The 23,449-nt window shown below is 35.0% G+C and overlaps 1 long non-coding RNA gene and 1 pseudogene across 1 annotated transcript in view; both read left to right on the top strand.

Moving 5' to 3' along the window:
* The window catches only part of LOC148176626 (uncharacterized), a 58,150-nt gene that overhangs the window by 19,478 nt on the left and 15,223 nt on the right, over positions 1-23,449 (top strand). The window lies entirely within an intron of this gene.
* On the top strand, positions 15,370-17,525 carry LOC148176627 (uncharacterized; annotated as a pseudogene).

Here is a 23,449-nt window from a genome sequence, read left to right as displayed (position 1 = left end):
TTTTCGGACACAATAGTCTGTTTACACCCTCCACATTATGAGTGCAATAAGATAATATTCGACTCTAAAAGTCAGGTACGCCATGGTAAAAGCTGCCCACTATAAACCATCTGGTTTACCGCAGCGCTTACTTTGGTCACTTCGACCAGTCCCGGCTTAATAATATTTAAAAGTTATTATTTATTTATTTATTAATTATTATTAAGAAACACACATTTTGAAAAATCTCGCGTGAGATTGGGGGATGGGGAGGGGGTTGAATAAAATCTTACGACATCTCACCAGAGAAGGAGGGGGGGTCAAATTTTTGTTAAAAACACCTCACGTAATTTATGGACGCCCCCTAAGATCAACGACATACTTCCATGCGGACAAAAGCATGGTGACTTCGATCCGCTTTTTATTTGAACGTTCAATATAAAAAACCCAACTTTAAAACATTTAACCGTCTATTAAACCCAAGCATTTTTAATTTTTTTTAATAATGTTTGACAAATCAGATTTGTTTATTGTGATCGGGCGTTAAAACATTTCGACTATTAATTGTTTTTTTATTAAACTTGTTTTTTATATAATAACTATTAATAACTATTTTTCATTATTAGGTCGTCAAAACTGTCAAAATTCGAAAGTCATCGCAGACGCACATTCCCTCAGGAAATACGTACACTGCTCCCGTTACAGAAAATGTAAGTATTAGTGCAGTAAAAACATGATTTCCAAAAATCTAATAACATTTTAAACCAAAAATTTAAGCAAAATAAATACAACTTTTGGTATTTCTTTTAGTTTCAAACGTTTAAAAAGCGAACCGGAACAATGGATTCCGGGAAGGATTTCAAGATTCTAATGTGTGGAATTTACGCTCTAAAATTAAGTACCAACAGTGACGTCGAAGACTTTGAGATGACTTCAAACAAAGTGAACTGCGGAAATTTTGATGATATTGAAATGAAAGTTATTTTTAAAAATGGGTTGAAACGAAGATTTTTACTACAACTGAAACATAAAGACAAGGCTCAAGTTTTGGAAAAGAAACATTTCGAGACAAAAAAAGATTTTCAAGCGCAAAAATACTTGGATTCTATTTCTAAAATTACAGATAAAAAAGATGGCGATGTTTTCATTCTTTATACCAACAATAAAGTCGATGTAAAAAGCGACACAATTTTGTCAGGAGGAATTCAAGTTCGACCGTGCAAATTAGATGACGAAAATATTTTATTGAATACCTCGAAACGATTAGAAAACACAGTTTTAGAATTGAAAAAAGCAGATTTTCAATTTTACCTTTTGTCGCAACAGTTTGATTTTAAAACCGCTGAAACTAAGCTTAAAGAAGAATTGAATGGTCTTGTTTTCTGTGAGTTGTACGCCGAGTTGAGTCACTTTCTATACAAATGGTGGACTCAAAATTACGTTTTGACCAAACGAGATTTTGTTGCGAAACTAAGTGAACTAGCATTTTCACCTTACATTCAACAGCTTTCGCCCGAAAATGCCAACGACAAGACGCAAAACCTTAAGAAGGCTATCATGCACTTTGAACTTACTATCGTTGAAAATAAATTTATTAAACTTCCATGGCACGTAGAGAAAAATGATGAGTTTACTAAGTGCACGAAAAAGTTTGCCTTGTCGAAAAAAGATGCGTCTACACCATCGAGAGTGTCATGGCTTCTCGAAAAGGCACCACTTGTGGTTGAAGTGAACGAAGAAAACGAAAAAATTGTCCAGTCCGTGTTAAAGTTTCTCAAACCACAATTGCATGGGAAGAAAATTCTTCTAATTGGAAATGTGACCAAAGCTGATTTTAAGGAATGGGACATTTTTGAGAGTTTAGAGGATTTGACTAGAAAATCGATCCTTAAAAATATTTGCCTTCAGATCATGGAGAATTTTATGATTTCACTCCAAGGAAGATCCGAACTGTCTCTCCAGGAATTCGTCAACATCGATCAAGAGATGGCTCAACATATAAAAACAAAGGAACTGTTTGAAATGTCTCAGGAGAAGTGTTGTCTTATAGGGCAGAAACACGAAGAACTTCCAGAATATCACGTTTCTAGAAGTGTTCACTTTCCTAGAACGAAAAAGATTGTGCAGGAAGAAAACATTTTAGATAATCTTAACAACAATTTGAATGTTTTCTGTGCGGCGCCTGGAATGGGCAAATCGAGAATGATGAATGTTTTAAACAACAAATGTCCGTCTGATTCATGGGCGTTTTATGTCAGTTTAATTAACTGCAATCGACTTTTTGCAAAATACGAAGGGACCAAATTAGATAATCAGTTAGACCGCATTTCAAACGAAATTTTGATGTTTGGTCAGTCGGAAGACGTCGTCACCAAACAAATTCGACAAGTTTTAATCAAGCGAAACAAAGTTCACATATTCCTGGATGGTTTAGACGAAGTCGACAGTAAATATGTTGATCTTGTTCTAAAATGCGCTCAACATATGCACAAAAATGGTCTAAACATCTGGATCTCATCGCGAGAAAACTTACGCGAAAAACTGAGTCACACTCTAAATGTCGAACCCATAGAAATTCAAGAACTAAGTGAAGAACAGCAGGAACAGTATTTACACGAAAGACTGCAAACACGGTACGAAAAGGAGCAAATAAAAGAGATCATCAGTGCCGTTTTCAAAAGTGTGGACGTCAACAACAGTCGTCAGTTGCTTGGAATTCCACTGCAGCTGCACATTCTCAGTGAAATATTTCTGCATAACACTAATGCGTTTGAAGTTGAAGGACAAAACATGTTTGTATTGACGAGAATGTATAAGTTATTTTTTGAAAGCAAAGACCAAATAAAACATGAGAAACTTGGTATTGACAGGAGTCTTCAAAGTCAGCTCGGGATGAATTTTGAACATGATTTGGAACAGTACGAAATCCCAGCATTGGTATCATGTTTGAATTATGACGATTTTAAGAGACTACAAATAGACGTAACCAAAACCAAAGATTTTTTAAGCACGATCAAAGAACAAGGAGATAAAATGGGAATTGTTAAAAATGTTAATAGCGACTTAAGTAAAAGAAACTTTTTCTTTGAAGATGTGGTAATATTTCAGCATCAAACTTTTGCCGAATATTTCGCGTGTACTTGGTTAAGGAAGAACAGAGAGAAAGTCATACTTTTAAAAGACGTGTTTTTCACACCAAGATATGACAACTTCAGGAAAATCTTCGACATGATGATGGCTGAAAATAATCCTCTGCATTTGGCTGTTATTTATCAAAATCTAGACGAAATTGAAAAACTCGCCCCCACAAAGTGTGACGACAAAGACGAAGGCGGTAGACTAGCTTTTCATTTAGCTTGCACTTACGGCAATTTCTTTAATTTTTTCAATTTGCCAGACCGTTTCGAACTAGATGAAGTGGAACGTGCAACAAGTCTCTATATGAATATGGTTGATGTGTTGGCTAAAGAATTGAAAGATGTGCATCAACGAGACAATTTATTTCAGTTTGATTGTTTGGAATATTCACTTTATCGAGGGAGTTTATATCCGATAGTGAGATTTATTGAGATAGACATTTTGACATATAAAGAAATATCCAAAAGCATTCATTTACATAGCTTTAAAATTGCAAGTTTCGCAATTTATGTATCGGTGTTAGGTTACATCAATTTGTTTAAGCAAATGACACAAGAAAACCCAAAATTGGTTGGTAATCAATTATTTATGAATTATTTCAACGGCTATTTGTTGCACGTGGCCATTAAAGGTTGCACAAATGATTGCACCAAAGAGAGAAAACAAAATATCGAAATAGTTGAAATCATATTAGACAAAATAAAAGACAGAAATATAAACAACATGTTTATGGAATATGACGATGACTACAATCCTCTAGATCTTGCTTCTTATTGCGGACGCTACGACATGTTTGACATGTTGATGCAAAAGGGAGCACAGTGCAGTGGTGGAAACACAATTCTGCATCATTTGGTGAAACAGCAAAATCTTAATGAAGAAGTGATGAAAATGGTACAAAACTATGACGTCGACATCAAAGCTCAAAATGCTAAAGGTCAAACTGCACTTCATCTGGCACTCAAAAATCGTTCTAGTAATGCCAAAATTTTGATCGAAAATGGAATAAATGTTACTGTTAAAGATGAGATAGGCAACACGTCATTGCACTATCTAATGGAGAGTGAGGAAAAGAACACAGAAATGTTAAAATTATTGATAACGAAAGGAGTCAACGTCAACGCTCAAAATAAAGAAGGGAAAACTGCATTTCAACTCGCAATCGCAAGAGGTTTTTTTGAAAGCGCTAAAATTTTGATCGAAAATGGAATGGATGTTACTATTCAAGATGAGATGGGCAACACGTCATTGCACTATCTAATGAAAAGTGAGGAAGAGAACACAGAAATGTTAAAATTATTGATAACGAAAGGAGTCAACGTCAACGCTCAAAATAAAGAAGGGAAAACTGCACTTCATCTCGCAAGCAAAAGAGGTTTTTGTGAAAGCGCTAAAATTTTGATCGAAAATGGAATGAATGTTACTATTAAAAATGAGATGGGCAACACACCATTGCACTACCTAATGAAAAGTAAGGAAGAGAACACAGGAATGTTAAAATTATTGATAACGAAAGGAGTCAACGTCAACGCTCAAAATAAAGAAGGGAAAACTGCACTTCATCTCGCAAGCAAAAGAGGTTTTCGGAAAAGCGCTAAAATTTTGATCGAAAATGGAATGAATGTTACTATTAAAAATGAGATGGGCAACACACCATTGCACTACCTAATGAAAAGTAAGGCAGAGAACACAGGAATGTTAAAATTATTGATGACGAAAGGAGTCAACGTCAACGCTCAAAATAAAGAAGGGAAAACTGCACTTCATCTCGCAAGCAAAAGAAGTTTTTTTGAAAGCGCTAAAATTTTGATCGAAAATGGAATGGATGTTACTATTCAAGATGAGATGGGCAACACGTCATTGCACTATCTAATGAAAAGTGAGGAAGAGAACACAGAAATGTTAAAATTATTGATAACGAAAGGAGTCAACGTCAACGCTCAAAATAAAGAAGGGAAAACTGCACTTCATCTCGCAAGCAAAAGAGGTTTTTGTGAAAGCGCTAAAATTTTGATCGAAAATGGAATGGATGTTACTATTCAAGATGAGATGAACAACACACCATTGCACTACCTAATGAAAAGTAAGGAAGAGAACACAGGAATGTTAAAATTATTGATGACGAAAGGAGTCAACGTCAACGCTCAAAATAAAGAAGGGAAAACTGCACTTCATCTCGCAAGCAAAAGAGGTTTTTTTGAAAGCGCTAAAATTTTGATCGAAAATGGAATGGATGTTACTATTCAAGATGAGATGGGCAACACGTCATTGCACTATCTAATGAAAAGTGAGGAAGAGAACACAGAAATGTTAAAATTATTGATAACGAAAGGAGTCAACGTCAACGCTCAAAATAAAGAAGGGAAAACTGCACTTCATCTCGCAAGCAAAAGAGGTTTTTGTGAAAGCGCTAAAATTTTGATCGAAAATGGAATGGATGTTACTATTCAAGATGAGATGAACAACACACCATTGCACTACCTAATGAAAAGTAAGGAAGAGAACACAGGAATGTTAAAATTATTGATGACGAAAGGAGTCAACGTCAACGCTCAAAATAAAGAAGGGAAAACTGCACTTCATCTCGCAAGCAAAAGAGGTTTTCGTGAAAGCGCTAAAATCTTGATCGAAAATGGAATGGATGTTACTATTCAAGATGAGATGAACAACACACCATTGCACTACCTAATGAAAAGTAAGGAAGAGAACACAGGAATGTTAAAATTATTGATAACGAAAGGAGTCAACGTCAACGCTCAAAATAAAGAACGGAAAACTGCACTTCGTTTCGCAAGCAAAAGAGGTTTTCGTGAAAGCGCTAAAATTTTGATCGAAAATGGAATGGATGTTACTATTCAAGATGAGATGAACAACACACCATTGCACTACCTAATGAAAAGTAAGGAAGAGAACACAGGAATGTTAAAATTATTGATAACGAAAGGAGTCAACGTCAACGCTCAAAGTAAAGAAGGGAAAACTGCACTTCATCTCGCAAGCAAAAGAGGTTTTCGTGAAAGCGCTAAAATTTTGATCGAAAATGGAATGAATGTTACTATTAAAGATGAGATGGGCAACACGTCATTGCACTATCTAATGGAGAGTGAGGAAAAGAACACAGAAATGTTAAAATTATTGATAACGAAAGGAGTCAACGTCAACGCTCAAAATAAAGAAGGGAAAACTGCAGTTCAACTCGCAATCGCAAGAGGTTTTTGTGAAAGCGCTAAAATTTTGATCGAAAATGGAATGGATGTTACTATTCAAGATGAGATGGGCAACACGTCATTGCACTATCTAATGCAAAGTCGGAAAGAAAACACAAAAATGTTAAAATTATTGATAACGAAAGGAGTCAACGTCAACGCTCAAAATAAAGAAGGAAAAACTGCACTTCATCTCGCAATCGAAAGAGGTTTTTGTGAAAGCGCTAAAATTTTGATCGAAAATGGAATGGATGTTACTATTCAAGATGAGATGAACAACACGCCATTGCACTATCTAATGGATAGTAAGGAAGACAACACAGAAATGTTAAAATTATTGATAACGAAAGGAGTCAACGTCAACGCTCAAAATAAAGAAGGGAAAACTGCACTTCATCTCGCAAGCAAAAGAGGTTTTTGTGAAAGCGCTAAAATTTTGATCGAAAATGGAATGGATGTTACTATTCAAGATGAAATGGACAACACGCCATTGCACTATCTAATGCGAATTGAGAAAAGTCTATTTTACTATCAAATGCAAAGTCGGAAAGAAAACACAGAAATGTTAAAATTATTGATAACGAAAGGAGTCAACGTCAACGCTCAAAATAAAGAAGGGAAAACTGCACTTCATCTCGCAATCGAAAGAGGTTTTTGTGAAAGCGCTAAAATTTTGATCGAAAATGGAATGGATATTACTATTAAAAATGAGATGGGCAACACGTCATTGCACTATCTAATGGAAAGTGAGGAAGAGAACATAGAAATGTTAAAATTATTGATAACAAAAGGAGTCAACGTCAACGCTCAAAATAAAGAAGGGAAAACTGCACTTCATCTCGCAATCCAAAGAGGTTTTTGTGAAAGCGCTAAAATTTTGATCGAAAATGGAATGGATGTAACTATTCAAGATGAGATGGGCAACACGTCATTGCACTATCTAATGGAAAGTGAGGAAGAGAACACAGAAATGTTAAAATTATTGATAACAAAAGGAGTCAACGTCAACGCTCAAAATAAAGAAGGGAAAACTGCACTTCATCTCGCAAGCAAAAGAGGTTTTCTTCAAAGCGCTAAAATCTTAATAGAAAACCAAGCAGATGTGACAATTTTAGACATCCAAAATTGTACGGTTTTCCATTTCTTAATGCAAATAGAAAATAATAATTTTGAAGTAGCGAAATCTTTAATGGACAAAGGTCTCCACCTTAATGCTCTCAACAAATATGGTCAGACCCCATTACACTATGCTTGTTGGAATGGTTGCTACAGAAATGTGCAATTTCTGCACAGCCACAACGCTGACTTTACAATCGTTGATGATTGCGGCTATACACCGTTACACTTCGCAGCATCTTCTAAACGTGGAAACATTCAAATAATGGATTTCTTACTAAAACTGGGTATAAACATCGACGCTCGCACTAAGCAAGGTCGCACTGCAATTAACATAGCTTGTGAAGTTGGATGCTTTGAGAACTTTGCTTATCTTTATCGCCTAAACGCTGACTTGACAATTGATGATAATGATGGGAACACTGCTTTACACAGTGCATCACAAACAAATGATGCAAACTTTGAGATAATAGACTTTTTACTAAAGCGAAGTTTTGATCTCAATGCTTGCAATAGGAACGGACAAACGCCTTTACTCGTCGCTGGTAAAAACGGTTGTTTAAGAAACGTGAGGTATTTGTATTGCAAAGGCGCAGATTTAACAGTCAGAGATGAGGACCAAAAAGACATATTCGATTACGTACAGAACTGGAACAATTTCTATGACAAAGACAGACTACTAAGTTACTTACACTGGTAATTTGAAGTATACATTGTAGTAGTTGTTATCCTGATGAACTATGATCTTCAGAGGTATGTGCAAAATATCTTAAATATGCAGCATAAATAGACAAATTGGTTTTAGGAATTTTGGTAACATCTCTTCAGGCGGGCTGAAATACCACCAACCAGGAAAATTGGTCAATGTTTTTATCCCCGCAGAAAACACTGTACATTCCACAACATATGCACACAACATAAAGAGCCCCAACGAAATCAAGGAAGAAATAATGCTTTTTAAACCAGAACAGTCCCCGGAATAGACCTTATAACCAATAAAATGCTCAAATTATTCCTCAAAGTAGAACTGGTTATGATTACTTTCCTTTTTAACGCCAATTTAAGCCTTAAATATTGGCCCAAGCTGAAATTATTCTGACGGTAGGTGTTTTTGGTTCCCTTCTTCCTTCCCTCCCATAACCCAGGTTTTATGAATATGTTGTACATACTAATAGGATCCAAGAATGTTTCATTTTTAAATGCGCAAGTTCTCTACTGCCTCCGATATAACCGGAAGAGTTATAAAAATGAGAATATTTTTTGTTCTTGAAATTCCAATTTTTTATCGTTTGTAATTTTTGAGTATAATGTCGAATGCTTTACGACATTTTCAAGTCCCTCTTCACGCTTCGGCCGAAAACTTGCCATTTTGAAGCACGTTGTGTTTTTTTCAACGACCGACGCTTTTTCTGGAGTTTTGACGGAAGATATCCACCAAAAACTTGATCGTCAAGAGTTTGAGCTCAATTAGCTTGTTGATGTTGAGATACTTTTACTTGACGCCCGTTTTTGTAAAAATCCTGGATTTACCGCATATGAGTTGTCATCCTGCAAATTGAGAGATTTTCCGAAAGATCAAGTACATCAAAGAAACGTTTCTCCTGATGTGTGGGGAGATGGAAATTTAGTTTGTTCTCCTGAAAAAGACTAATAGTAGTGCTCATGAAGACGCTTCTTAACGAAAACTGAAGACGTGGTCAAAGTCCGACACATTTCAGCTACGATAAAATGAAGAAGATCGTCTCCGCGTTTTTCTTTTTTTAGTTCTTGTTGATGACAAACTCTTCATCAAAATCTTCGTCATAAATAAGTGAGTACCTTTGGTAGTACTAGAATGACGCGTCGTACAGTCAGTCATCGGTTGACATTCAAGGCTACCAACATCTCTGTGAAAGTTGTAAGTTTCCATACTCCCAGTTATGTCAAAAAAATAAGTTTTTTTACAAATTTTGAGTTTTAAAAGTAGCCTTTATCTTGTCTGAGTCAAATTTAAAACTTTGGATATCATAACTTACAGAATTGTAAATTTCCCGCTTAAATTTAAAAAGCATTGCCATCTCGGTGTCAAATTTGGAATTTTAAAATAAATAATTCTACCAAAAACTTTTTGAAAAATTTAGATCAAATTTGATTTTTGAAAGTGGCGTCATCTCTGAATCAAATTTGAGATTTTAAAGATCCAAAATTTTGAATATAAAATAGCGTTCTCTGTGTCAGATTTAGAACCTTAAAAATCAAAACTTGTAAAATTATGTCGAAATTTTAATTTTTGTTCCAAATTCACCTCTTGACTTTCAAAGTGGCAAACTTTAGACTTCAAAATTAAATTCAAAAAGTACAGAATTGTACTGGCACTATCTTTAAGTCAAATTTAAAGTTTTTGATCACGACCTGCTGTATATCTACGGCCTGTGCATAATCTCATTTCCTCGTATCAAGAATGTTTCCAAAAAAACGCCTTTTTTGGCCGAGGAGGGCGCCACTGCTCGGGCGCTTTTGACATTGTTGACAAATTAAATTTTGGGGTTAGTAAGTGTTTTGACTTTTGAAAGCTACAAAAAACACAAAAGTGTAATAAAGTAACGATCGTAAACAGAGCACACAACGAAAACTTGAAAAAGCAACAAACAACGTGTAATAATTTGAAAATTCAAACTTCAAATTTGAAATGTCAAAAACAATGTTGGTAATAAACCCAATATGATAAAATATTCCCAAAAGTGCCCGAGCAGTGGCGCTTTCCAAAGCATGTGCGGAGAAACAGTTGAACTGCACGAATGCACAGGTCGTAAATATACAGCAGGTCGTGTTTTTGATATTAAAAATTTCAGAATTTCGCAAAAACTACGTTGTTTTTAAATATCCCACAAATTTTTAGTTTTGAAAGTGGTGTCATCTATGGGTCAAATTTAGATCTTCTAATTAGACGTCTAAAGTTTGACTTTTTTCAAAATTTTTGATTATTAAATTACTAAACTCATTTGTAGGAGAAAGCATGAATCAAAGGAATCAAGATTTGTAAAAAGAAGTATGAAGAAGACAGTTACCCTCCCCGGAAGGATAGGTCCCAAAGACTGCCAGAGGAAGACAGTAGGGTAACGCAGAGCACGTGCCATGTGGAGATAGGGAAGGAGACCCTACTCGGATTAGCAAAGGGGCAGAGTGCCAATATTACATTCTACTCACCGAGGAATTTGAGCGAAGAAGAAAGAGATTAAATTAAGGTAAGCAGACAGGCACAAAGAAAAGAGGGAAAAACGGGAAACTTTTTTTGACAAAAAATAAAAGAGGGGAGCTTTAAATTTTATTCGGGTTGACAAATATGGGTAACGCGCTTAATGACACAGCTGATCGAAAGGTGAAGGTCGGCTAGAAAACAACAATGTCATGTTCGCATTTTTGTTGTTAGCATTTTAGAGTAAGATAATCCATGTAAACGTCAGAGTAATTTGTAACTAGCTTGTAAGGTTAGATTAGGAGTTAAATCTATTAGTTTGTAATTGTTGTCTTTTGTTTGTCCCCATCACCGATGGACCGTCTGAGATGTCACGACAAGACCGACTGTCCTACTGGTAGGCTAGAAGGAACATCACACTTCCAGGAGTGCCACCAAAGAACCGGAAGGCGAAGTGGAGGCAGAGTGACCACTCAACGGAACCGAGAAGAAACTGCGTGATTTGGAAGGGACGGCTTGAGCTCAATCCTACTTGAGTTGATACATGGTGCCGAAGAAGCGGCGAGGACAAAGAGATCGACCATTCTTTTTCCCTGTTTACTTAACCTCACCCTTATTGAGAATCCTGTAACCACGCAACTTTCCTGAAAACCTAAGCAAGATCCTTTTGAGTAAGAGCTCCTAAATGGTCAAGGAAAACGTATAACCCAAGAGAAACTAAGGTAAAGCCTCACTCCAGAGCAGTACAAGTTTTCACACCTAGAAGGACCCGTCAGTGCAGTTGAAAGAGTTCCACTCCGAGGTGTGAGGAAGTTCAGCTTTGTTCTTCTAGTCGAAGCTAGTGGCAGGATGTAAAGAGTCAACGTTTCCGGACATGAGGGAAATGCGGGACAGAAGAGGAGATTAGGCATAAGATAGAGATGTAAATGGTTAGGATAATATAGTTAAGCTTTAGGCAATAAGTTAATTGTCAGAACGACAATTTTTAAAAGATCAGCAGTTAATGATAAATGCGACGACCAACAGGTTAACTACCTTTGTACGTTGCACCGGGTTTTCGCAAGTGGCTTAGCTAGCACTCTAAAACCAAGGACTAGCAAAGTCATCTTGTGGAAACGAGGTGACATGGGCGACGTACAAAGAGTAGTTAGCCAGTAGTAGTAGGGGTTATTAAGGTAGCGAGTGAGTTGTGATCTAGTGGGACAATGCCAACCCCTACCGATATATTGTAATTATTTTTGAGTTTATTATATTCTAGTGTTTATCAATGTAGTTAGTAGGAAAAGTTAGGAATAAAACGATAAACACTCCTAAAACTGTGTCATGATTGAAAGACCCCGTCAAGACGTGACACTACTTTAACTTCTCCGCTGTCTCTCATTGGTCGCCGTAGGACCTTGAATGACATACCGTTCTTATTTTGAAAATTCCAATCTAAACTCTAAAAATTGTTTCGTTTTTCACAACTAGAGCAAAGTAAAATGGTTGCAGAATTTGGAATAGGCATTTTCATTCAACTTTCATTAAAATCCAGAAAATTCAATTCATAGAACGAAATTAAAAATTCAAATCTTCAGGTAATAAATCTGCCCAAATCCACAAAAATATATTTCATTTCAATCAAATATACTTCAAAAGTGTAAATCTACTCACAGAGATAAGAAACATACACTGGCGGCCTTTAGTTTGGAAACACCAAAATTTTTCTAATGTAAAAACGTTGGTTACTTGTCAAGCTTGTCAATTTTATAAAAATAAAAATTTTATAAAAATATGCCTCGAAACCTTACAGAAGCAGCAAAAGTACGAGCCATCAGTAAATTAGAAGAAGGTTGGAGCTTAAGACGAATTGCAAGAGACCTAAACGTTAGCCACAGCTGCATTTCAAAAATCATAAAGAAGTGGAGATTACAGCATACAGTGGCACGTGCTAGAATTCCTGGCAGACCAAAAATTTCGACCAACGTGGAAGATGCAGCCTTGGTGGACCACATCGACCAGGAGCCTTTTTCAAGTGCTGTAAAAGCTCGCCAAGAAACTAATTTTCCAGGTTCTGTAAGAACCGCTAGAAAAAGAATTAAAGCAGCAGGTTTGGCTAATAGGGCGGCAGCTAGAAAGCCATTTTTAACTGAGGCGCATAAGGAAAACAGAGTCGGATTTGCTCTTCAGTACTTGAATGAAGGTGTAGACTTTTGGAACAGAGTAGCATTTTCAGACGAAAAGGTTTTTAAATCTTTTTATGATGGTAGAGTTCGGCTAGACCGAGAAATCAAAGATATAACAAAAAATATACGCATAAAATAAACAACTGCGGAAGATTTTCAGTGAATGTATGGGCCTGGATTAGCGCTGATGGTAGTGGGACATGTGTAAGAATCAACGGAAGACTTACTGGTGCTGTTTACCAGAACATATTAGAAAACACCATGTTACCAACCGTCACTGAAAGATTTGGCAATAGAAATTACATTTTTCAACAGGATAACTGTCCTATCCACACCAGCCGGATAGTGCAAGAGTGGATACGGACCAATAATATTGAAGTATTAGATTGGCCGTCGCGAAGTCCTGACTTAAACCCAATCGAAAACATATGGAGTTTAATTGTAAAAAAAATTAGAGAATTGAACATCATTCCTAGAAACGCGGATGAATTGTGGGCAGGAATTCAGCAAGCATGGAATGCAATAACTGAAGGTAGTGTTGAGTCAATGAGCAGGCGATTGAACAAAATGGTGCTGCAATTCGATATTAGTGCATTCTTATTGCTTGATAAAAAGTAATTTCAATAATTTTAATTTTTTTATTGTTGGATTATGTAATTTAATTAAATACTGTATTATTCCATGTTTTATTAAAAATACAAGAAAAACAATTTTGCTTTAATTTTTTACGTTCAATGATAAAAAGACTAACGATACTTATTCAATAGAGAAAATTCAAAAGGCCGCCAGTGTACCTACCTGCATTCATTCTCGTCTGTTTCCATACAATGATAGGTTCATCTACATTTATCGACATCTTTATTAAAATTAAACCACATTTATATGTGTTATTTAGTGTTCAAATTGAAAGAATTGGAGTAATTAAACCTGCTGGTTATTATCAAATGTAGCAGTCCGTCTGGTGGTTCGGCGTTTCAACCAGCTTGTCCGCCCAAATTGAAGCAGAGGATTGTAAACCAAGGGTGCAATAGGATTTGCAAATTTTCCGACCGCAAAATATGGTGCAATAACGCAAATTCCATCGTAAATCGAATTTGTTTCTCTCTAGAACGAACCATGGAAATGAGGCTTAAGGTTGAACTATCCAAATTTGAAGAGAGGGCGTTTTAATGTAAAAGTTTTCACATTAAGATTTTTAAACAAAATTATGTTAAGTTTTCTCCAATGAATATACTATTGCAGTCTTGCAATGATGCAGATATTGATTTGTTTCGGTATAACTCAATTGAAATTTTTAAGTCTAAGTTAAAAACAATGTTGTAATGTTATGTTATGTTGTGTTCTTTCTGGTTATTTGTTAAATGTTAAATGTATGATTATGTAATGGCTATTAGTGGCGTCAATAAATTATTATTATTATGATTATTATTATTGTTTGTTCTCATTTGTTCTCGTCTTACATGCAATCTGAATTCCAACTGAATTTAATCCCATATTTAGGGAATTTCTAGAAATATTTTTAGATTTGCAAAATTCTGTCTTTGTTAGTTTTTTATTTATAGTCGAATTGAGATATTCAATAGCAAAATTACGATTTTTCATTTGAGTTACTTCATTGATATTTTTTGGTATATTTAGCTTTTTATCAAGAGTAAAAGATTTGTAACTATTTTTAAATTGTTGGAGTTCAGATGGCTGTCTTGTTTTTAATGGTGTGTAATACTCTGCAACAATTTTACTTTCTGTATTCGTCATTCTTTAATTTATTAGAAAATTTATCTGAATTAGAAATTAGAAAAAATGACAACAAAGAAATGTTAGTTTTTTACACCTGCTAGAGTACAAGCCACCAAGCTCACAGCATTTGTGGAGTTTATTTTTATTTACTCACAATTCTCAATACACTTTACCAATGAACACAGTTTGAGATATTCAATGACAAAATTACGCTATAGCCATACTTACCTTACTTGATTAATATTCTTTGCTACCTCTATACCTAAGGGTTTAATTTTTTCTGCTCCGTATAAAAGATTTAAAACTTTTTGAATTGTTGGTGTGTTTGTTAACAGTGTGTCATACTCCGCGACAATCTTGCTTTCTTTGATATTGCCCACATTTATAATTTATTTTTTACAATTTGGGCTGTCAAACGCCCTCCATTTTACCACTAATGTTAAAAACGTAGAAAATCATTAATATAATCAAGGAATCAAATTTATTCTATCTTCTTGGTGATTCATCAGATTCGTATAATTCCTTTGATTTTAAGAATCTTAAGAATCACTCGTATCAAAAAAACTTGCATGCAATACGTTGCACAATGGCTGCTTTTTTTGCGCATAAAAAATTCTATTTTGAATTTTGCCATTAATCCATTGACTCATAATGTCCGTAAAAGTTGCATATTATACTTACTCAAACTTATGAAATTATTACAGATAAATTATAAGTTAAAGGGTTAATTCAAAATACAACGATTGTTAAATTCACTCTGGCCTGTCTATCATGCTTCCAATTTGTTTGTATTTTGCTATTTATTGTGACCAACATTAATTCTTGGTTTTCATCATTGTTACAGGTAGTTACTCTTCTTTGTTTATTATGGGGGACCATCCGACCGGGAGAAAATGTACCCTTTCACCGGTATTTGAAGATGTTCTGAATTGTGATAGCTTTGTTGATAAAAGTGGGTTGATTTTTACAATTCTTCAATCTGACTTTCCTGTGATACTTTATGCAGCACCGCGTCGGTTTGGAAAAACTGTAAACTTAACTATGCTCCAACGATTCTTGGAACTGGAAGTAGATGAAAATGGAATAGAGAAAACAACGGTTTTGGAAGAAAAGGTCAACTATAAACTGTTCAATTCAGCAAGGTTTAAGTTAAAAATTATGGACCAGCGGAATAAGAACTTTGTAACAACTCATTTCGGGCAATATCCGATTATCACACTGAATTTTCAATGTTGTGATCCCATCAGAAATCAATCTGATGCAGTGAATGTGTGTAGACTAGCTATACATTGCGCTTTTGAGCAACACAAGTACCTTTACAAATCCACAGTGTCACCGTTGGAAGATTATCAAAAAGATATTTGCAGACAATGGTGTAACCAACGTGCCTACGAAGAAATTCCAGAAAAACGTGTAAAGGAGGGGTTGCAAGACTTGGTAGTTTATCTGAATATGTTTCATAAAAAAAAAGTTTTCCTGCTTGTTGACGAGTATGACTCGATTGTTTCAAATGCATTGTACAATCTGGTAGATGCCAAGTTGAACGACCTAACGGAAGTTGCTTCATTCGCCATTGGAGCTATTGGAAATGCTTTAAAAGGAGTTCCTGACCTCTTTCAAGGAGTGTTTATGACAGGAATTTTAGATATTGCTAGTATAACGATTTCCAGCGTATTGGGTAACTTGGAACGACTACAATTCGGAACCCCCAATCTGTGCCAGGATTACTATGGGTTTTCTGAAGATGAAGTCGATATGCTGTTTGATCGGTTTGAAGTAGAGGAGGGGTTGAGGACAAAAGCGAAAGCCAAATATAATGGATACTACAATGGGGACAAGGAACGACTATGTAATCCTCAATCGGTTGTGAGTTTTCTGGAGAATTTAGATCTGGGAGAACATGCTTTGCAAAATTATTGGCAACAATATGGTTACATTCACAAGATGTATAACCTATTCCATGAGGATGTCGTGCCTAACTTGTTGACTAGCCTACTACAAAGTGCGATAGATATGCAAGATTTGAAACTGGGACCGTTAGAATTAAGTGATCTGCAATCGTTGCATGGGATATTAGCTGATGCGAATTTGCGTTGTGACGAACACATTATTGTTAGGTTTTTTATATCTCTTGAATACTTAACATATGCTGATTCAAAACTCAAAATACCTAACGGCGAGTTAATTCAGGAATTGACAACGAGGCTACGAAACTATTTTTTTATTAAATATGGTATTAACGAAAATTTGTCCAAGGATTGTTCAAAATCATTTTCTGAACTTGTCAGTCTCTGTGAAAAAGATGGCTCATTAACAGAGTTCAATAAAGAATTAGCAAATTTTCGAAGTACTGTAACCCGTCTACTTCAACAGTCAAAAATTATCGATCCACTAAATGAGGCAACATTACAGAGTATAATTACATTGACATGTACTCACAACGGATTTCTCTTTGGAAATGAAAAAAATCATCCCAAATTATAGAACCAAAATTGATATAATGCTGAATAATGGTAAATCTGGGATTATAATCGAATTAAAATGTGATCCACATGCTGTAAAAGATGCAGTAAAACAAGTTTTTGAAAATCACTACTTCAATGTCTTCACAATGGCGAAATATTTTAATGATCGTCCTACACATCCTTCTCTTTCTCTTATTATGGGAATGCATGTAGATTCTGAAAAGAAAGCATCTGTGATGTGCCTCCGAAAGGAGGATATTAGAGCTGTTCTAGATGATCACAACATTCCGGCAGAGCCATCGCTAGAAAATGGCATTGATATAGCTGTTAATACTAGGGGTGAAGAAATCATTAATCTATTTTGCGAAAGAGCAATTCGTCTCTCGAAACATAGCAGAGAAAAAAATGTAATTGCGGCTAATTTTTAGTTTTAATTCAGTATATTTTTAAGTTTAGTAATACTTAATTCAAAGTGTATTTTTAAGGTTAGGGGCAAGTTGATTTTAGTTTCGATCACCTAAATCTGTATTATTTCGGTTTTGGTTTTGTTTTGAAAATATATTTTCTATAGTCATAGTTATAATAAAACATGAATTACAAAGTTTATATTGTTTTAGTAAAATTGAAAAGCCTCCTTTTTTTTTAATATTGGACTTTTAGTAACTGGAAGCCGATCTGATGGGTTTTAAAGGTTCGTTTGTTACCCAAACCACCTTGGTCAGGAAATGAAATGCACAATATTCTGGGTCTCTGAAATGAGTTTAATAGATAGTTTTTGATTTTTTTCCTCGGTTTTGAGAGTCTTCCATCGACTTACAGTAATATCGAACAACAATGACCTGTCCTGTGGATTCAGAATTGATGGTCGTGCCGATGTTTCTCTTCGATAGATACATACCTATAAATGGTGTCGTGAAAGAGGAAATGCTGTAAAAATAGATCGGATTGTAGAAGAAGAATTTACTAGGTTTTTAAAAGTGTCTTAACTGTGCTGGTCTAAACTAGGATGTTATGAAAAAACAGATAAAGCAATCCATGTAAACGAAGAAGACAAAGTATGGAAAATAAGCAATATTCATCAATGAATCGGGATTAACGTATATTATTTTATGGGGCACATTTGGTAGAGATAAATTTAGGGAAACCAGAATATGTTACAGACGTTGAGAGATTTTACCAAATCTTATTAGATGACAAACTTGGTAATATAGTCAGAGATATATGTATAGTTTTAATTTCTTTAATTTTTGTTTAACAATATTTTTTATTCCAATTTTAGACCTGTTCAATTTTTTATTTTATTTTACCAGTTATTATCCTGATCCATAAATGAAAAGCCATTTTGGGGTGAATTTTGTAAGTGCTCTAACGTCCTGATCCAGGAATAAAAATCCATTTGGAGGGTTCTAAAACCTCATAAATTTGAATAAGTTTTTTGTCTCTTTTTCAATGATTCCAATTGGCTTGGTCCAGAAATAAAAAGCTATTTTGGGATGTCTAAAAACAACGGATTTTGTAAGGTTTTAAATGGTTTTATCATGTGTCCAATTTCTGATGGTCTATAGATTTTTGGGGCGCAGAAAAATTGATGATTTTAGGTCTTTTTCGATTGTTTACTTTTGAGGAAACAGCGGAATTTGTAAGATTCTCCCCAGTTTTTAAAACGCCAAATGTCCCGGTACCAACTCTCCTTGATTTGGTGTTGTTTTTCCCTTTTTTTTTTGCATGCGCCAAATGGTTTGGTCCAGAAATAAAAAGCCATCTACAGATATTTGGCTACTTTTGGGGTGCATAAAAATTAATGCTTTTTGAGAGGTTTTAGCCCTTTTTCGGTTGTTTGCTTTTGGGCAAACAGCTAAATTTGTAGGATTCTGCCGTGATTTTTAAGACGCCAAATGCCCTGGTCCAAAAATAGAAAGCCATTTTGGGGTGTTTAAAAACAAGGCATTTTCTAAGTTTTTTGGAACTTTTTTGGTTGTTTACTTTTGGAAAAACACTAAATTTGTAGAATTCTACCCCATTTTTTCGTGTTGAATTTAGTTGAAAAAAACTACCCCTCGCCCCATTTCACCCTCTTCCTGGAGGCCTAAAATTGTGGAGTATTTTTTTTCTTTATTAACTCAGACATCCTAGCACACCTGAATTTTTTCAGAATTTTCGAACCACTCTAACAGGGCTAGACCCAATAGCCTATAGGCGGCCGGTTTCGGAAGATTTATTTTCAAAGTCCACTCTTGGGGTTGAAACAAAGTTGGGTGAAAAATTACAAAATTTTGTAGGAAGATCCTGGCATTAAAAAGCAAAATAACCTGCTAGTTACTTTTTCAATTTAGTTGAAAAAAGCTACCCCTCACCCCATTTCACCCCTTTCCTGGAAGCCTAAAATTGTGGTCTATTTTTTTTCTTCATCAGTTCAAGCAACCTAACACACCTGATTTTTTTCATAATTTTCTGACGTCTCTAACAGGGCTAGACCCAACAGCCCACAGGCGGCCGGTTTCCGGAGATTTATTTTCCAAGTCCACTTTTGGGGTTGAAACAAAGTTTTGAGAAAAAAATATGAAATTTTAGAGGAGGATTCTGTTAGTAGAAACCAAAATAACGTGCAAGTAACTTTTTTAATTTGGTTGAAAAAAACCACCCCTCACCCCATTTCACCCCTTTCTTGAAGGCCTAAAATTGTGGAGTATTTTTTTTCGTTATCAGTTTAATCAACCTAGCACACCTGAATTTTTTCAGAATTTTTGAACGTTTTTATCGAAGTAAACTTGACACTTGTTTATCGCTGCCGAGTTCCAGGATGCGCTTTTACAAAACCCCCTTATCTGGATAAATTTTAAACTTTGAACAAAAAATACGAGATTTTCAGATTAGATGCCTTTGGCTGACGTCGAAAACATGTGGTAATTACATTTTTGTTTTCTTAAAAAAAACAACCCCTTCACCCCAATGCACCCCCTTAATAAAGGGCAAAATTTATGGCATTTTTTTTTCTAGTTTGTTTTGATCTCCAATGTGTTCGTGAATTTTTTCAAAATTTTTGAGCTAGTTTATCCGTTACAAATCAAGTCCTTATCCATAATTTTGATAATTTCGTTAAATTTTAATTAATTTATTGTAAGTCCCATAATCCCCCTAGAAACGCCAAATTTGACATAAGGGCTTCGGAGCACTTGAAGAGTTCAAAAAAAAAATAAAAAACTCAACTTTTTCTTCTTTTCAACCCCCAACCCTAACATGCCACCCTTATATTTTGGAATTTGGGGTTGATTTTTTTTTACGGTATATTGAGGCCAAGGAAAACATGTGTGCAAAATTTCAACATTATGGGACAACTCTTTCTACCCTAGACCCAAGAGCCTATAGCTAACCTGAAATTGTTTGATGGTTTGATGGTTTATAAAAAAGCTTCTATCTCAGTTAAAAAAGCACAAACTTCGTTTTGGTTTCCAATTTTGGGCTCAGGAAAGAATCAAGTATAACATGATGAAAGCATGGGCGCTTTTTTATCACCCTGTACAGGGTGTTGGGTAACGTTACGGCCAAAGCAAAAGGGGTGATAGAGGTAGCCGTGAAAAGTAAGATTACGAAGGTATTATTTGTTTTCAATCAAAGATCAATTTGCTAAAAATCACCGAATTTTTATTCAAAGTCATCCTAGGATTTTTTTTTAATTGATTAATGACAGTTATAATTTTATACCAGTGGCGTAGTTAGTTGGTAATTGTGAAAATAAACTTATTTGCTGCACAATACGGCTATAGTTATTACGGCGGTAACATGTTTGTATTATTCAAAATTATGATCATTTTGAACATTTATTAAAAAATTGTATTCTCTTCGTTGTTTAAACAAAATTGCAGTACTTCTTTTTCCTATTATTGACGTCACTGATTTCAGCGACAAACAATTTAGACTACTTGGATTTTCGCAAAATTCAAAATTGGATTAAATCATCCTAATTAGACGATAATAAAGCCTAGTATCATTTTTGAGAAAACGAAAAAAAATGCGAATTTCAAGATAGTTTAGATTTTTTGATACGGCCGTAACATTACCATAACACCTTGTATATCATGTAATGGTATTACAACTGGTTTAGCTGTCGACGCGATTTTGTATTCTCACAAAAATTCGTTCGTTTTACACAAATTTTTAATTACTATTTTTGTGCAATGTAAAAACTTTGGTTTTAATACCAAATTTTTTTAATACTCACATAGTCAAACGCTGCTTTATTAACTCTATACTAAAACTTCTCGCTTTGATCTTGAGATATTCGAGTTTGACGAGATGCGAATTTAAGGAAGTTTTTAAAATCGACGAGTTTTCAAACTAACAATGTGGCCAGTTTTCGTTTTCTTCGGCCGGTCTTTAACCTCATTTAATTGAAAATTTTTATTGATTTTATTTTAATAATTGAGGCTTTCAAAAAAAATACAATACAATCACTAAAATGTCAAAATAAAACATTTTCCTGACTCTGATGTAACAACTATTACCTAAATTTAAACATTATTTTTATTGTATTTTTAGTACTGTTAAGTTGGCAATCATGGAGAACAACACAGATGAAGTTAACAAACTGAAAGAGCTAAAGGTGTTAGCGACGTCGCAAACGACTTGAAATTGACCCATAAATTTCGATTTTTTTCAAAATTTTTTGATTATTAAATTATTAAACTCATTTGACTATTTTTACATCTTATGGACATTTTAAATTCTAATCTTTTACTTCAAAATTTTTGAATCTTTACATAAAATTTTGGAGATTTTTGTTTTCTCGTAAAAGAGAAAATTTCTAAAAATTGAAGTTTTGTCCTGTTTTACATACAATAATTTAGCACACTCAAAAATTAGGTTAGAAGGTAAGCGCCCAGTACGGCCTTGCTCCTGCATTAAAATCACCCAAAATTTTGAAAATTATTTTTTTAAAAAGATTCTTTTCTGATAGAAAACTTGACCGAAGTAATCTATGGCATTGACTGGTACAACACCCCTCCAAACACATCTTATTCATGATGATGCGGTCTCATAAACCGGTTTGCTTCCCAGAAGCCGGACTCTTCGTCGTCAACAAAAGTAAGCTACTCCAGGTACTTTCTTTCACCCTCTTTATTACACGCATTGCCTCATTTCAGATCAAATAGACGGCTTCTTTATCTCCGTCTTAATCCACCAAATCTAACATCACAATCTTAGAAAATCAGAAGTTGATGGTACCACTTGTTACGCAGGTTCGTTCTTCTGCACCACCCAGAAGAAGTCGTTACCTTACTTGGTTATTTTGATGACAACTGCGGCTACGTCGTCAGGCCTACTAACAAAATTCCGCACTTTTTGAGAGTAGTACTCGTAGTACTCACGCGAATAAAAAACGGTCATCCACTTTCGTGTTCCGGACAAATGGTCAGGAATAGAATTTGGTACTTTTGATGGTACGACTGGGTTCCTAGCGCCTTCCCCAAGCCCACGACAACGGGTTTCATAGCGCAGTACACCGGTACCAAGAAAAGAGGCTATATTCACGGCAGTACCTTCTTCAGTTGACTTGAAACCTGGAAAGTAGAAAGGTACTATCAATCACAGCGCTCGAAAAAAAAACAGTTTGATCCATTTTTATGGCAGTTGGGCGAAGTACCAAATTTACCACCAGTTCTCGTTGTACAGGACAGCATTTAATTGGTGGCTCTCTTGAAAGTTCCTTGAGTTCTTCGCTTAGATGAAAATCTTTTAGTCGGCTTCTAATTCTTCGTGGAGATCCACACTAGCTACTCCTTGGAACTGCACCAAATTTTTGACACCCTTAGATTTAAATACATTTCTTCACCTTTTGCTTTTTTGAGTATTTCTTGTAGTTTTTTAGAACCAATAAATCCAAAGCCATTAGTTAAAAGTACGACTTTGTTTTCTAAGAAATTTATAGTATGTTGGTATAAGTAGTACCATGTTGTATGTAAGAACTACAATTGTTTAGCCCCCACGTAGTAAAATAAATTTATCTTACGCTGTGAAGTCGTAGTTTTAACTTACCAGCGGTTTTATAGTGCTGGGTACTTTTTCACGTTTATTTAGTTTGAGTTTTTCAAATTTCTCCAAAATGTGGAACTTGTGGAGAAATAAATCACCCCTATGGAGTTTTAGATGTATGGAGATTCTTGGTGACTCTGGAGGACTTCTTGGAGATTTTTTAGAGACTCTTCAAAACAATTCTAATAAACTACAGACATTTTCAAAGAGATTTTCCTGAATTCTTTGGAAATAAGAAAACACCAATCATCCGAAACATTCTTTATAAACTACAGATGTCAATACATTTCAGCAACTTTCGTAAACCCCTAAAAGATTTCCACAATTTGGACAATAATGCTTTTTAAGCTTACAACAGGTCGTGCAATATGGAATCCAAAAGCACGGCCAGCATCTAGAAATGAGTAAATCCTCATAAAACTACTTAACTTTTTGCGA

This window comes from Gnatocerus cornutus, chromosome 4 (genome assembly GCF_029298725.1).
Source record: "Gnatocerus cornutus isolate USDA-ARS CGAHR chromosome 4, icGnaCorn1.1, whole genome shotgun sequence".
Lineage (NCBI taxonomy): Eukaryota > Metazoa > Arthropoda > Insecta > Coleoptera > Tenebrionidae > Gnatocerus > Gnatocerus cornutus.
The sequence above is the reverse complement of the archived record's forward strand: the minus strand, read 5'-3'. Positions and strand labels throughout refer to the sequence as shown.